Source organism: Thermobia domestica, chromosome 4, assembly GCF_964235325.1.
Source record: "Thermobia domestica chromosome 4, izTheDome1.hap1.1, whole genome shotgun sequence".
Taxonomy (NCBI): domain Eukaryota; kingdom Metazoa; phylum Arthropoda; class Insecta; order Zygentoma; family Lepismatidae; genus Thermobia; species Thermobia domestica.
Genome location: NC_137457.1, coordinates 106,332,978 through 106,346,536, shown reverse-complemented (window position 1 = coordinate 106,346,536; position 13,559 = coordinate 106,332,978).

The window sequence follows — 13,559 nt, the reverse complement described above, 5'->3', positions numbered from 1 at the left end:
ATCTGCTAGAATGCGCCTCCAATATGTGCCAAGGGCTTGGGCAGGTCGGATTTTATGAATATTTCGGGAGATAGCGCTGAGACTGCCGTGCAGTGTTGTTTGCTTCGGGAAGGTTTCCTGAAAGAACGTTGTCATTTCAATAAAGATGAGAATCTGTTATTAGTACCGTACCAACGCAGAACCTTTCCGGTAGTTTACAGCGATGTACGTCTTATTTTGTGTCAATCTAGGAACTCTTTGTTTTGTAAGTGTAACTTCAGTATTTGTGATTCCATTGCTACTAAGCCTGCAGCTAGTGCTGCCACGAGACAAGACATTTCTTGTGTCTCGTCTCGTCTCGTCTCGTAAATGAGACAAGACAGAACACTTTGGGACGAGACGCGAGACGAGACAGCCTACTTGTCTCGCATCGCCTCGTGTCTCGAAATTGCAAACTCAGTTTTTGAATTTAAATCACATACACAGCAAATGTAACGTTTTCGATGTTACTCGGATGACACATCGAAACTGTTACGTTTGTTCTCCGTTTTTTCCCTTTTTTTAAAAAAATAAAGTTAAATGTGATAGCCTTGTTAGATTGTTTTATTAAATTATTTCTTCACGTTTAATTTTTCGTCTGTTTCTAGTAGGAACTATGCACTACTTAATTTCCTACAGGAATTTGAGTCCGGCATTTATAATTGAAATTTAACTTTTGGTTCCATTGCATTTTTATTGTCAATAGTAAAGGTGTCTTACAACACATTTAATTTTGACAGAGGAAATGAAATTTCTTCACGTCTTTGTGAATTCGAACCCTGCCCTGGATGACTTTTGTATGTGCCCTTAACCTTACTTTTTACAACGCATGTCCTGCACAGTAAAGAATAGCTGTGTTGATTCAACACCATGGGTGGAGCTATGGGGGGCATGAACGGCATTGCCCCCGAAACTTTTTGACAAAAAATGAGTTATTCATATTAATTCCACACTCGTCTAGGAAGTATTCCACAGGTCCGAGACCGACCAAAAGGTCTGCCCCCAACAGACAATTCCTAACTCCGCCCATGTTCAACACAATGCATTTACTCAGCCTGACTACCACTTTTTGTGTTAAATCAACACACCACACGGCGTTGATTTCGGTAGTGTGAAAAAAAAGTTAGAGCAGGAAGATTTGAACATGGACTACCCAGTTAAAAGTCGAGCGTCTTACCTATTTGGCTAACTCATCAGACAGGAAAAAACACTTGAAACAGTATAGAGATAAAAAAAATGTTGCTGAACACTAAACACAAAATTAGTGTCACGATGTATACCATGATTTAATTACTTTTTCAATGGTCAACTAAGAAGCACATTTCCCTATCCCTTTCAGTACCCTTTCTCTAGTTCTATTTTTTTAAAGCCACTACACAACCTGGGGACGCGACGGCAAAAACATTTTCTTTCATTCCGCTTTTGTTATTGTTTCTGGAGCCAATTATAGGATCGCTATTACTAGCGTCGAATCATAATAGTAAATACGGTCGTAATTGAAATACGGCCAAGTTCCATTTTGTTCTACACTTTCCTTGTGAAAAACATACTTATTGGGTTATTATCATATCTAATATAAGTGTGTTAGGACTTGGAAACGATTAGTGAAAGTTAGGAAAGTCATGCCGCCATTTTAAACCTGTCTTAAGACCGTCTTTACTATTATAATTGTCGTGTGTTATTATACTCCAGTATCGCAGTAGACATGCCTATCTGACTTGCCTCGCGGTTTTAGAGAGTAAGGTAGGTTGTACGCAATACTACATTTAAAAATGTGTTAGTGAGTCAATATTGAAACACGTCCAGGAAGGCCTATTTCAATTCAGTTTGGGATTTTACTTGGCAGGAGATTTTATTTTCATTTGTTTGACACCTTCTAAACGTGCCGCCTTTCTCGCTCCTCCCAACAGTCAGTACCCTGGAGGGTCATTGCAGTCTCATCAAACTTTACTTGTCGCGTTAACATTACTTGAAATTAATGTCTTCGTTTTCGACGTATCTATGAGCAATTTATATTCGTGTATTTGTGCTGATAAAACAAATTTCAATGTTTCAGAAAAAAGTTCAGGGTCGACAAGCCTTAAACCAGCGGCGCAAATCTGTCTTGAACATTGTCGGGAGGGGGACGGGTAAGACAATTCCCGTATTCTTTTAAGTTGATGTTCAAAAGTAAGAAAAAACTACACTGTGGAGGATCAAGCAGCAGAATTGTCTTCAACATTGGGAGGCGGGCAGATTTGGGGCTTATTCTGAAGGGGGGGAGATGAGACTCATATTACGGTAACTGAATCTGATTTCTGAGGTGAACCTATTGTATATTATATGGCGATGTTGATGAAGTGGCAGTAGGACACAAATCATCACATTTCTCCCCAAGGAAACACATTTGAAATCGAGTTACTAGGGGGGGGGCTCTCATTCCCTGGGACTTGCCCCAGTGTCTCAGACAACTTCAAATAAATATTACTTTGTAAATTATTTTTCCTTGCTTTGTGAACTTCATGAATTTATTTTTAAAACCTTTAGGCAACTTTAGCTCACGCCAAATTGATGATGGTGGGTAAATTAGTGAAATAAAGAAAGTGGTAGGATACAAGACAACGCCCAGAGAACCCACCCACTCGATGTTTGTCCACCACAATGCTCACATGAAACTAACTGAGGTCGAACTGACTACCACACGCACGAAAGGTGAATGCTTTACGGTGAAGCTACCGTGAGAATTCTTGTCATGTGTTCTGGATAAAAACTTTGTTGTATCTTGGTTAGCATGGTGCAGTCTGCTACATTTGATTTTCATTCTCACGATATCCTGCTCTATTTTTACGAGACAATACGAGACAAAACGAGACAAACGAGACGAGACGATACGGGTCAGAACCTGTCGAGACGAAACACGAGACCGGAAGAGGACATTTTTTGAGACGAGACGTGCTTTGCACGAGACGAGATGAGAGAGCGTGAAGTCTCGCCTCGTCTTGTGGCAACACTACCTGCAGCGAAGTACGCCAGGGCTTGTGTAGGACTGACTACAGGAAACAAAGATGTTTTCCCAATACTTCCGTGTAATATCGGTGTAGTTTTTTTTAAGTCACAGTACAGTTACTTTGTTTATCTTCTTGTAGGCTAAAACTTCTTAGTTTGGAACTTCATTTTAACTTGGGAGAATATCATTTTTACATTTTATCTTGTTATCTTCATCTTGCACTTTGGTTATTCTATTTATTGCTTCAGGCATCCTATGTAGTAATATCTGAGTTTGTAGATGACGTAAGCATTTGCAAGATTTATTACAGGTTTCTAGTAGTATCCTAGACTTGGCGTAATTACCTGCAAGTGTTGGTAAATACGCCACTTTGTAACACTTTTTTCTTGAGTACAAAAGAGAAGTTAGTGGCATTATTCTGATTTTTTTCTGCACGTGGAGATGGATACTCTGCAACGCTGTTTCATGAAAATTAAGGCCGTAAAAATCCAACATCCTTAACATTGCGTATTTACCTGCACCTACCTTATTTCTAATATACATCTTTAAAATAAATGTTTATTCCAATGACTTGCGTCACTTGCTGTAATTGACAAGATTCTTAATATTACCTATTATTAATATCGTCTAACAACTTCTCAATATGTAGTATTATTTATGAGGAAGAATTGGTCATTTGGGGCTCACTAAGTGCGGGTCATAGTCTTCATAGTAGTGGCAGGACACTTTGTGGAAAACTAGCACAGGTAACATCAGTTCATATTTGATAAGGTCTATACATTATTATGTGGCGATATTTATTGAGCACGCTTCGTATTTGCATAGTTCACATTGCGATTTAGCATTCGCTTTAAGATCATTTCTACAAGACCTACGTAGTCAACAATATTGAACTAAGTTTCATCGAATGCTTCTTTAGTCAGTAACTATTTCTTAACCTGTAAACTATTCAGTGAAAAGAATTTTAAATTCAGATGAAATTGGTGCAGAAACTCACTGAAATATTCTTAACAGTGGCGACACCAGTTTTAATTTCTTCGGTGAGGGTATTCGGAGAGACAGAACATTTTTTGAAGACAGCAAATTTTTTGTTTACCAGAAGGATAATTTTATATTGCTTCATCTTTATTACAATACAATATGTCTGCGATTGCAGACGTCATTATCGGACGTAAACGCTCATCCTCTTATACCTCTCTGGTGTTGCCGCTGCTCTTAAATTTTACATAATTCGGGGTATCGGAAAGATATTAGAGGATAAAAAGTGGAAGGCCACAGCAACCGAAACGTATGTATGAATCTTCTACTTGTGGAACTTTATGAGAGTAAGATGGGAAAGATAGTCAGATAACATACGTAATAAAGGAAGTTAAAAGGTCGTATGATGGAAAGTTCAACACAAGTAGTGAATTAGTTCAGGAATACAAACACACTAAGGATATATTCTAGAATTCGAAAAATGGAAGGGAAATAAGAGTGATATTCAAGTAGTAGGTTGTTCGTAAAAAAAAGCTTAATAATTACATTTATCCAATCGCTCTTTTATCTAACACATATTTCAGTATTTTCCACACATTATAAGTCATAGAGTCAAAGAATATGTCTATCGGAGGGACAGTTCCTCCTCGGAGAATTTATCTTGTATCCCTTCTTTTTATGAATTTTAACAGTGTTCTTCTAACTTGGACAATGCAGTGGGATTCTTGTTCGTTGAAGTAATATACTTGAGACTAGTCAACTTTCCTCAGTCAACTTTTCATAAAATACCTAAGGAATTATTCAGTTTCTTTGGTGGTCTCCCTTGCGCCACCCCTGCACTACCCCTAATTGTACAATAATGGAATCTATGACAAAAAGTAATGGACATTTTCTTTCATCCGACTTCGGTTTTATTATTTGTTCTAAAGTTTTTACATGTTTTCGACAAATTTTGTGTTGGTCATAACGCCGAGGAAACATTTGTGCACGTAGGTTGGTCTATACTTTTTCTCTTACATACAAGGTTTGTCCGGAAAGTAATAGGACTGAGTCGATTTAAAAAAATATTGAGCCAATCGTTACAATTCTTTAAAAACTTTCAAAATAGGCTCCTTCTGCGTCGATGCAGCGCTGCCAGCGCGATTTCCAAGCATTGAAGGCGTCACGGAAGTCATTCTCCGGAATAGCCATGAGAGCCGCGGTGCAAGCTGCTTGGTTCCCCTCTGTCGTCTCAAAGTGCTTGCCTTTCATCGGGCGTTTTAGGCGAGGAAACAAAAAGAAGTCCGGGGGCACATCTGGGCTGTAGGGCGGCTGCGGAAGCGTTGGGATACCGGCCTTGGTCAGGTAGCTGTTCACAAGAAAGGTGGTATGAGCCGGGGTATTGTGGTGCAGCTTCCAGTCGGCTCCAATGTCTGGTCGGACCCGATTGGCCCTTCGTTTGAGTCTCTTGAGCACTTCCACGTAAAACTTGGCGTTGACGGTTTGTCCAGGAGGAACAAATTCATGGTGGACGATTCCTTTGATGTCAAAACAGACAATGAGCATCGTTTTCACTTTGGATTTGCTCATTCTTCCCTTTTTTGGGCATGAGACGCCGGCGTGTGCCACTCGGAAGATTGCCTCTTTGTCTCAGGATCATACTCAAAGATCCATGATTCGTCACCTGTGATTACGTTATTCAAAAATTGGGGGTCACTTTCACACATGTTCAAATTTTCTTGGCACAATTCCACTTGCCGCAATTTCTGGTCGTCAGTGAGCACTTTTGGGACAATCTTCGCGTACACCTTTCGCATGTTCAAATTCTCCGTCACAATTTCATGAACCACAGTTTTTGGTAAATTAAACATCTAGGCAATTAAACGAATACCTAGTCGACGGTCTGAGTTCAAAACTTTGCGCACAGGAGTCACATTGTCGGTGTTTGACGAAGTCGAAGTTCTTCCAGCAGGGTCTTCATCGGCGACCTCTTCCCGGACCTCCGAAAAGCCTTGTGCCACCGAAACACACCCCTTCTTGCTAAGGATCACCTGGGTAAGCGTGTTTGATCATATCAAACGTCTCTGTCGAAGATTTACCGAGTTTAACACAGAATTTAATCGCGTACCTCTGCTCTAACGAACGCTGTATTTTAGCTTGCACCACTCACAGAAACACGTCGGGCGAAAAAGCCTGTACTGACTCTCCGTGTGCTCGAAGACAACTGACCAGCTGCTCGTTCGTTAGCTACTACTCCGGATCCAGTCGGAGCGCGCATGCTTCGAAATACACTCATGGCGGAATAAAACCAGTCCTATTACTTCCCGGACAAACCCTGTATCTTGGTGTCATGAATCACCTCCCAAACATTGTCAGTGTTGTTTCGAAAACGTACTCTACATTTTCAGTGCTAGTTTCTGTTAAACAATATAATTGTGCATATAGTTATAGCATAAATCACTGCGACGCCCGTAATGCTATTACTGAATGAAGCACAATACACTTTTTTAAAGTATTTTCTTTAAAATCTTGGTTACCAAAAATAACATACGTATGCTGAACCGCTTCTGGCGGTGGCGACAGTTTGCCTCGGTTCTAGACAGCTAGCACCGCAACAAAAGGTAAGAAAACATTTCGTTTTCACAGAACGTCGTTTACGATAATAATTCCAGACTGGTTGTACACGGGCAGGGAGATTATATTGGAAAGTACAAATTATATATTCACTAATGTCTTTTCCCTCTTGCTTGTTGTTAACACTAATGAAGAGTGGCGGCTCTTGAGGAAAGTCACTAGTAAAAAGTACTTTTCTGAAACATTACAAGCAAAGGAAAGCAACGCGAACGTACGCAGGGGTGGGTCCCAGAGGTCCAGCCCCCAGAAATTCGAACTTTGCTAAAATTTAGTCTGATTTTATTGTTAATTTACACATTTAAATATAATTTTGGCTCATATTAAATTTGGACCCTCCCAAAATAAATTCCTACGTAAGTCCCTGAGAAGTATGGTCTAAGTCTCGTACAGGCTCAGAATGCTGTATACAATAATAACTATAACAAGTAAATTTTCTTCTCTTACCTTCTCCAGATAAATTTTAATTATTTTCAGATGTGACATATTTAACGAGCGACCACTGGTAACGACTAAAGAAATTCTTAATAAATATTTTGAAACGTATGTATGCAGTGTTATTGTTTATTCGTTGGGCTCCACTAATTGTTTGCCCTCTTAAACCTAGTACTGCTTCATTCTTCCCAGTATGAAGACAAATATAATGTAGTTGAATGAAAGTGTAGTAGGTAGGGATATTAACCCAGCTGAAGCTCCTCCGACAATTACTTTCTTTCCATTTATTTCATTATCATTTATGTCCTTTTATTCCTTAGGGAACTGAAATAAATGAATTCATGTCTGTTTGTCCTACTGACCTAAGCACTAATTTATTTCATTTTATACATCTTACCTTCACCTACGATCAACCAATGAGCAAAGGCGAAGATTTCTCTGCAACTTTGGGTGAACTCATTCATAAATAATACATATAACAATACATATTACAAGACAAAACACATATAAAAATAAATATTCATAAAAATACAGGGGCCCCACATGAGCTTTGGAGGGATCCTGGGCCCTCAGGATCGGCACCCTTGCGAACTAAGGATATTTAGTACCTGACAGAATTTTCTTATAAAGATTTATTGAACATACCCAACATAAACAACAGCTGCGATTCTAGCTAATCACGTGCCACTATTAGTTTAGTGGCTATTCTTCAAAGGTGGCTATTTTTAAAGTGGTTCTTGTTCATTAACAATTAACTTCTTGGACTGTTGAAGCCACAGTAGCTCAGTGGTAGAGCGTTCACTTCTGGAACATGGGGTCCTTGGTTCGATCCCAGTTGACACCAAGTGAACTTTGTAGTGGACACCTTGTGCGTGTTTTTTGGGGGGTGTTCCCGTTTCCTCCCACTTTCTTTATTCATTGTGGGGCGCGGTGGCTCAGTGGTAGAGCGTTCACCTCTGGTGCTTGGGCTTCCGGGTTCGATCCCAGCCCCCACCAAGTGAACTTTGTGGTGGACAAACACCGTGCTCGTGGGTTTTCTCGGGGTACTCCCGTTTCCTCCCACTTTCTTCATTCCACCATTTCACTCATCTCTCATTATCACCGTCTCCTTTAGCCTAACCGGCATAACCGTGGGACGTAAAACTCAAAGATTTCATTTCATTTCATTTTTTCTTTATTCATTTCTACGATCACCACTGTCTGTCTCCTTAAACCAAGCCGGCATAGCCGTTGAACTTAAAGATTTAATTTCACTTTCAATCTTTCCTCGCAATGTTTATTTTTCAGACATCATGTTAGCAAAAGCACTCATTTTAAGAAGAGTCAATGAAAACTCACTTTTCAACGTAAACAAAAGTAGAGGTAAATAATTAAAATAATACTAATTAGTCCTACATTGTAAACTGATAAAAGTGGCGTCGACAAAAGCGTTCTTGTCTTTGGTGCGAGGAATCCCAGGTTTGATTTCCAGTGAAGGCCAGGAGTAAAAGTGAGGGGTAGCGTGGAGGAATGACATCCCACCACTTCCTTAAAATATCTGTGGCGTGCCCCCAGTTTCTAGAAAAAAAATAATAGGCAAAGATAGGCACGGGGGACGGCATGACGTCATGCGTCCCCCTACCTTGTCAGATCCACTTTTACCCTTGGTGAAGACACTCGTTTGAAAAGGTGTAACAACTTTACAGGCTAGCCATCCTGAGTGAAGTATTCCTCGGTTTCCCTCATTCACACCAGGCAAATCCGGGATGGTACCTAACATACACGTCCCAGGCTACTTGCTTCCCCCTCCCCTTTCCCGGATAGTGTGCTCGCGGAAGTACGCCATACGTGATGGACTTAAGGCAATGGATGTCAGTAATGCCCAGAAATCTATAAATTAATAGGCCTAAAATGAACTGATAAGAATGTTTGAGTTACCCTATAAGATTTTTCTTACAATGTAAATCTGTGTAATTATGTCTCATAAAAAGAACCCACACTTATCCCATGTCAATGAAGGAAATGGAAAAAGTGGCGGATATAGAGCGGTGCCGGGGGCCTAAGAGAAATTAATTTAGTTTTTGATCGAGAGAAACAATTTAAGCTATTATTTATATATTTTGAAAATTTATAATAAACTAATGATACACCTATCGTAGTCTGGGTTCCGGTCCCTCCCCCCAACTTTTTGCCTTCTAGATCCGCCACTGAATGGAGGAATGATGAAATGGGAGAAAACAGGAGAACATTGAGAGAAGTCACGCACATAGTTATTTATTGTCCATATGCCTAATATAATTTCGTACGGAGTATAGGCTAGAAATTGGCATGAATATCCAACCCACAACATTTAATGCCAAAGGTGAGTGTAAGAGCCTATACTTGTTTTATAACGCTCATGAAGCATGTAGATGATAAGCAGCTATGATCAATTAAATTTGACCAATGTGATTTAGCACAAGTTGAGAAATGCGCAACTATGAACAAACGATTTGTAGCGGCGGACATGATCAAATCAAAACGTCCTTGAAGTTGGACCCCTACCTATCCCAAATTACACCAAACGTTGCAGATCGTTAAGAATTAAGGTTAGTGCTATCAGCGTTTACAAAATATTGAAGATTTTTGGTGGGGCCAACTTAATATGAAGTTAAACCCCACCCATCTTTATGCAGACAGATTTTCACAAAAGTTAGTGCGTCGTTAGTGCACTTTAACAAACTAAGCACTAGCGTTAGTGCTACCATATTTTGGGATTTATTCAAGATTTTCAGTGGGGGTTCAACTTCAGAAATATCAAATTTCATACAAATTGATGTAGAAACATGAGGTTAACCGCAGTCGTTAGTGCACTTAAAAACACTAAACACTGACGTTAGTGCAACCATACTCTAGGATTTATTCAAGATTTTTGGAATCTTCAACCAACTTCAGAAATAGCAAATTGTATAGAAATTGACGTAGAAGCATGCGGTTAACGGCAATCGTTAGTGCACTTAAATGCACTGAACACTAAAGTTAGCATCGCCATATGCTGGGATTTATTCAAGATTTTTGGTGGGGGTTAACTTCAAAAATATCAAAGTCCATACAAACTGTTAGTGCTTTCGAGGAGCACTAACGATGCACTAGAAGGGATCATTAGTGTTCTTGAATTTGGCGGAAATTTGATGCAATGAAAAATTTCCCATTAATTTATTTTGGGATTTTCGTGGTATATAATTGGCCATATCTACACTAATAGTGAAACACTAACGAAACTACTTGTATATTCTAGAAGTACTAACAATGCACTAACGTATAACAATAATTTTTTCGTTAGCGCTTGTAGTGGGGGCTAAGTTCACGCTATTTCCGAAGGGTTTCTTTAATATTAGTGCTTCCTAGTGCACCAACACCTAAGTTAAGTGCTTCATTAGTGTAGGTGCTACAGGCAAAAATCTTTGCGGGTCGGCGTGAACTTCGTTCCCACTACAAGCACTAACGAAAAACAAGTCCATTCGTTAATGTATCGTTAGCGCTTCTACAAAACACTTATATTTCCGTTAATGCTAAACTATTGATGTAGATATGGCCAATTATATACCACGAAAATCCCAAAAGAAATTCATGGGGAATTTTTCATTGCGTCAAATTTCAGCCAAAATCAAGAGCACTAATGACATATTCTGCTGAAATCGTTAGTGCTTCTTAGTGCACTAACACCTAACGTTAGTGCTTTTTTAGTGTAGGAGCTACAAGTAAAATATCGTTGGTGGTCAATATGAATTTGCGCCTACTTCAAACACTAAGAAAGTGATTAGTGCGTTCGTTAGTGATTCTAGAAAATACTTACAGTTTGTATTGAATTAGATATTTGTGAAGTTGGCCCCCACAAAAATTTTGAATAAATCCCGAAATGTAGTTTCTCTAACGTTAGTGCTTAGTTAGAGCACTAACGATTGCCGTTACCCCCATGTTTCTGCCTCTATTTGTATAGAATTTGATATTTCTGAAGCTTTCCCCCCACCAGAAATCTTGAACAAATCCCAAATATGGTAGAACTAATGTTAGTGCTTAGTGCGTTTAAGTGAAATAACGACTGCCGTTAACCTCATGTTTCTAAGTCAAATTGCATAGAATTTGATATTTTTGAAGTTGTCTCCTCCACCAAAAGTCTAGAATAAATCCCAAAATATGGTAGCATTAACGTCAGTGTTTAGTGTTTTTAAGTGCACTAACGATGCACTAACGATTGCCGTTAACCGCATTTTTCTACGTCAATTTGTATGAAATTTGAAATTTCTGAAATTGGGCCCCCACCAAAAATCCTGAATAAATCCCAAAATATGGTAGCAGTAACGGTAGTGTTTAGTGTGTTTAAGTGCACTAAAGATGCACTAAGTTTTGTGAAAATTTGTCTACATAAAGATCGGTGGGGGGCTAACTTCATATGAAGTTGGCTCCCTACTAAGGATGTGCAACGTTTGGTGTAATTTGAGAGACGTGTGGGAGGGCAACTTCAGGCACGTCAAATCAAATAGATCTGAGCAGAGAAGTGTCGAAACAGTATTGCATCTTTAACGTGGATGTTAAACAAAGCTTGCTTTTATTATAAACAATGAAATCGAAATTTACTCATAATATTACTCGACTGCTGGTGTAATACATTTATGTTTCGTTAGTTTATTATTATTATTAGGATAGTTATTTCATAGTTGCCAACATATGAGATATTACATAGAATATTTTTTATGATAAACGTGTCTCAGTATACATTAAGAAAATACATGCCGTCTTTCATGAAAATCCGATAATTTCTAGGGCAAATATGGCTAAACGATCTATATCTGCGTATATAACTTGTCCATCCTTTACACCTCTGCTTGGTAACAACCCTAAGCAACGTGAATGATGGGGAAATCTCAAAGGAAATATGCAAAAGATATTGCTTCAAAATCGATTTTTTTATAATTGGAAAATGATTTAGTTGTCACATTATGTATATATGGAAAGGGAATACACAACTTGAAGTTGAATTTATCCCCCTACCCTTGCCAGATTTCCTCTTCCTAACCAATAGGATTATTTCCTAAACCTCAAACAATAAAATCTTAAAAAAAAAAAACTTAGATTTCATTATAACTGTGAATTGCACGCCATTCGTTATTGTAGAACAGCCTAATTACCAACTACATGAATGCATGCTCAATTGGCGGGTAGAAGCTCACAGACTTGTTCAATAATTTTGTCTTCTGAACAAAAATATTAAAGCAGCAATATTAAGAAACAAAATGTGGTATACATTGCTAGGTGGTCGAATGATTAGCATGCGTGACTTTAGTGTAGAACAGGATTCACAATAGAACAGGATTTTTGCACATAAAAAGCAAAATTATTTATTTTTAATGTAAAGACCACAAAAATTATATTATTATTGAAAAGACGCTAGCGAAAATTCTAAAATATCGAAAATCAGGCAAGAAGTGATATATTATCTATATATAATGACCTGAGTATTAATTTGGGGAGTCTATCGGATGAAAAGTTTAATGGTACAGAACGTGAACGGCAGAACTAATTAAAAGAATGTAATGTATAATTGTTATTATTTTGAAAATTGGACACATTTCTCTTTAAGTTAAAGTAAAAAGAAAAATCAAACTTTAGATTTGTTATTCATCTGTATATAAGCATATTATTCATAAGTCCATCAAACGGGTGCACGCTTTGGAAGTACTGGATCATTTTCGTATGTGTGTTCCAGCTAAGCCGTTGTTCAGAAAAAAAATATGATATTATCTGAACCAAAGCGCCTATCTTGTCACATCACTTTAATGTGCACATCTGATAAACAATTCATTTTTGAATAAATTCTGTCAACTTATGTGAGTGCGAACACTGCTGAAAAAACCCTGACGACCAATGGAACATTTCAATTTTGAGGTCGCGGATAATGACCTGACAGATGGAGGTTATATATAGATGGAGGTCGGGCTGGGCTCGAGTCGTAAATTTTTAAATATTTAACCATATTTCTCGGAACTTTTCGGGTGTAACTTTGTAAATGTACTGTACAACGACATTTATTGGACGTTTGGACCGTTCTTTCTGGAGATCTTTTAAAGCAAAGCTGCAAAAATAAATTTCGAATTGTTGTAAATAAAAATACAATTTTGCGTAAGTTATAAAGTTTCTGTAATTCGGGTTTATTTGATGCTAATTTTATCATCACAGGAGCTCGGGTCTAAATGCTGAATCATATTTCGGACTCGGGTCGGCCGTACATTATAAATTCACGGGCCGGGATGGGCCCGGACTAAAAATTTAGGTATGCGCAGGCATCTACCTCTAGGGAGGGCGAAAGAGCTGCTAGAATTAATCAACCACGTTTGTTGTTCCGTACGGCTTTTACTTCTGCTGTTGATTACGTTGAGAAGTTGATTTTTTAATGATCCATTTTTAGAAAAATCCCTCAGACACTAAATTTCCTTCGCCAATTGAACATAGCGAAATGGGGAACGGCATAAGGGGGATATCTGTTTCACCTATACCTAAGATAAGATGAAGATAG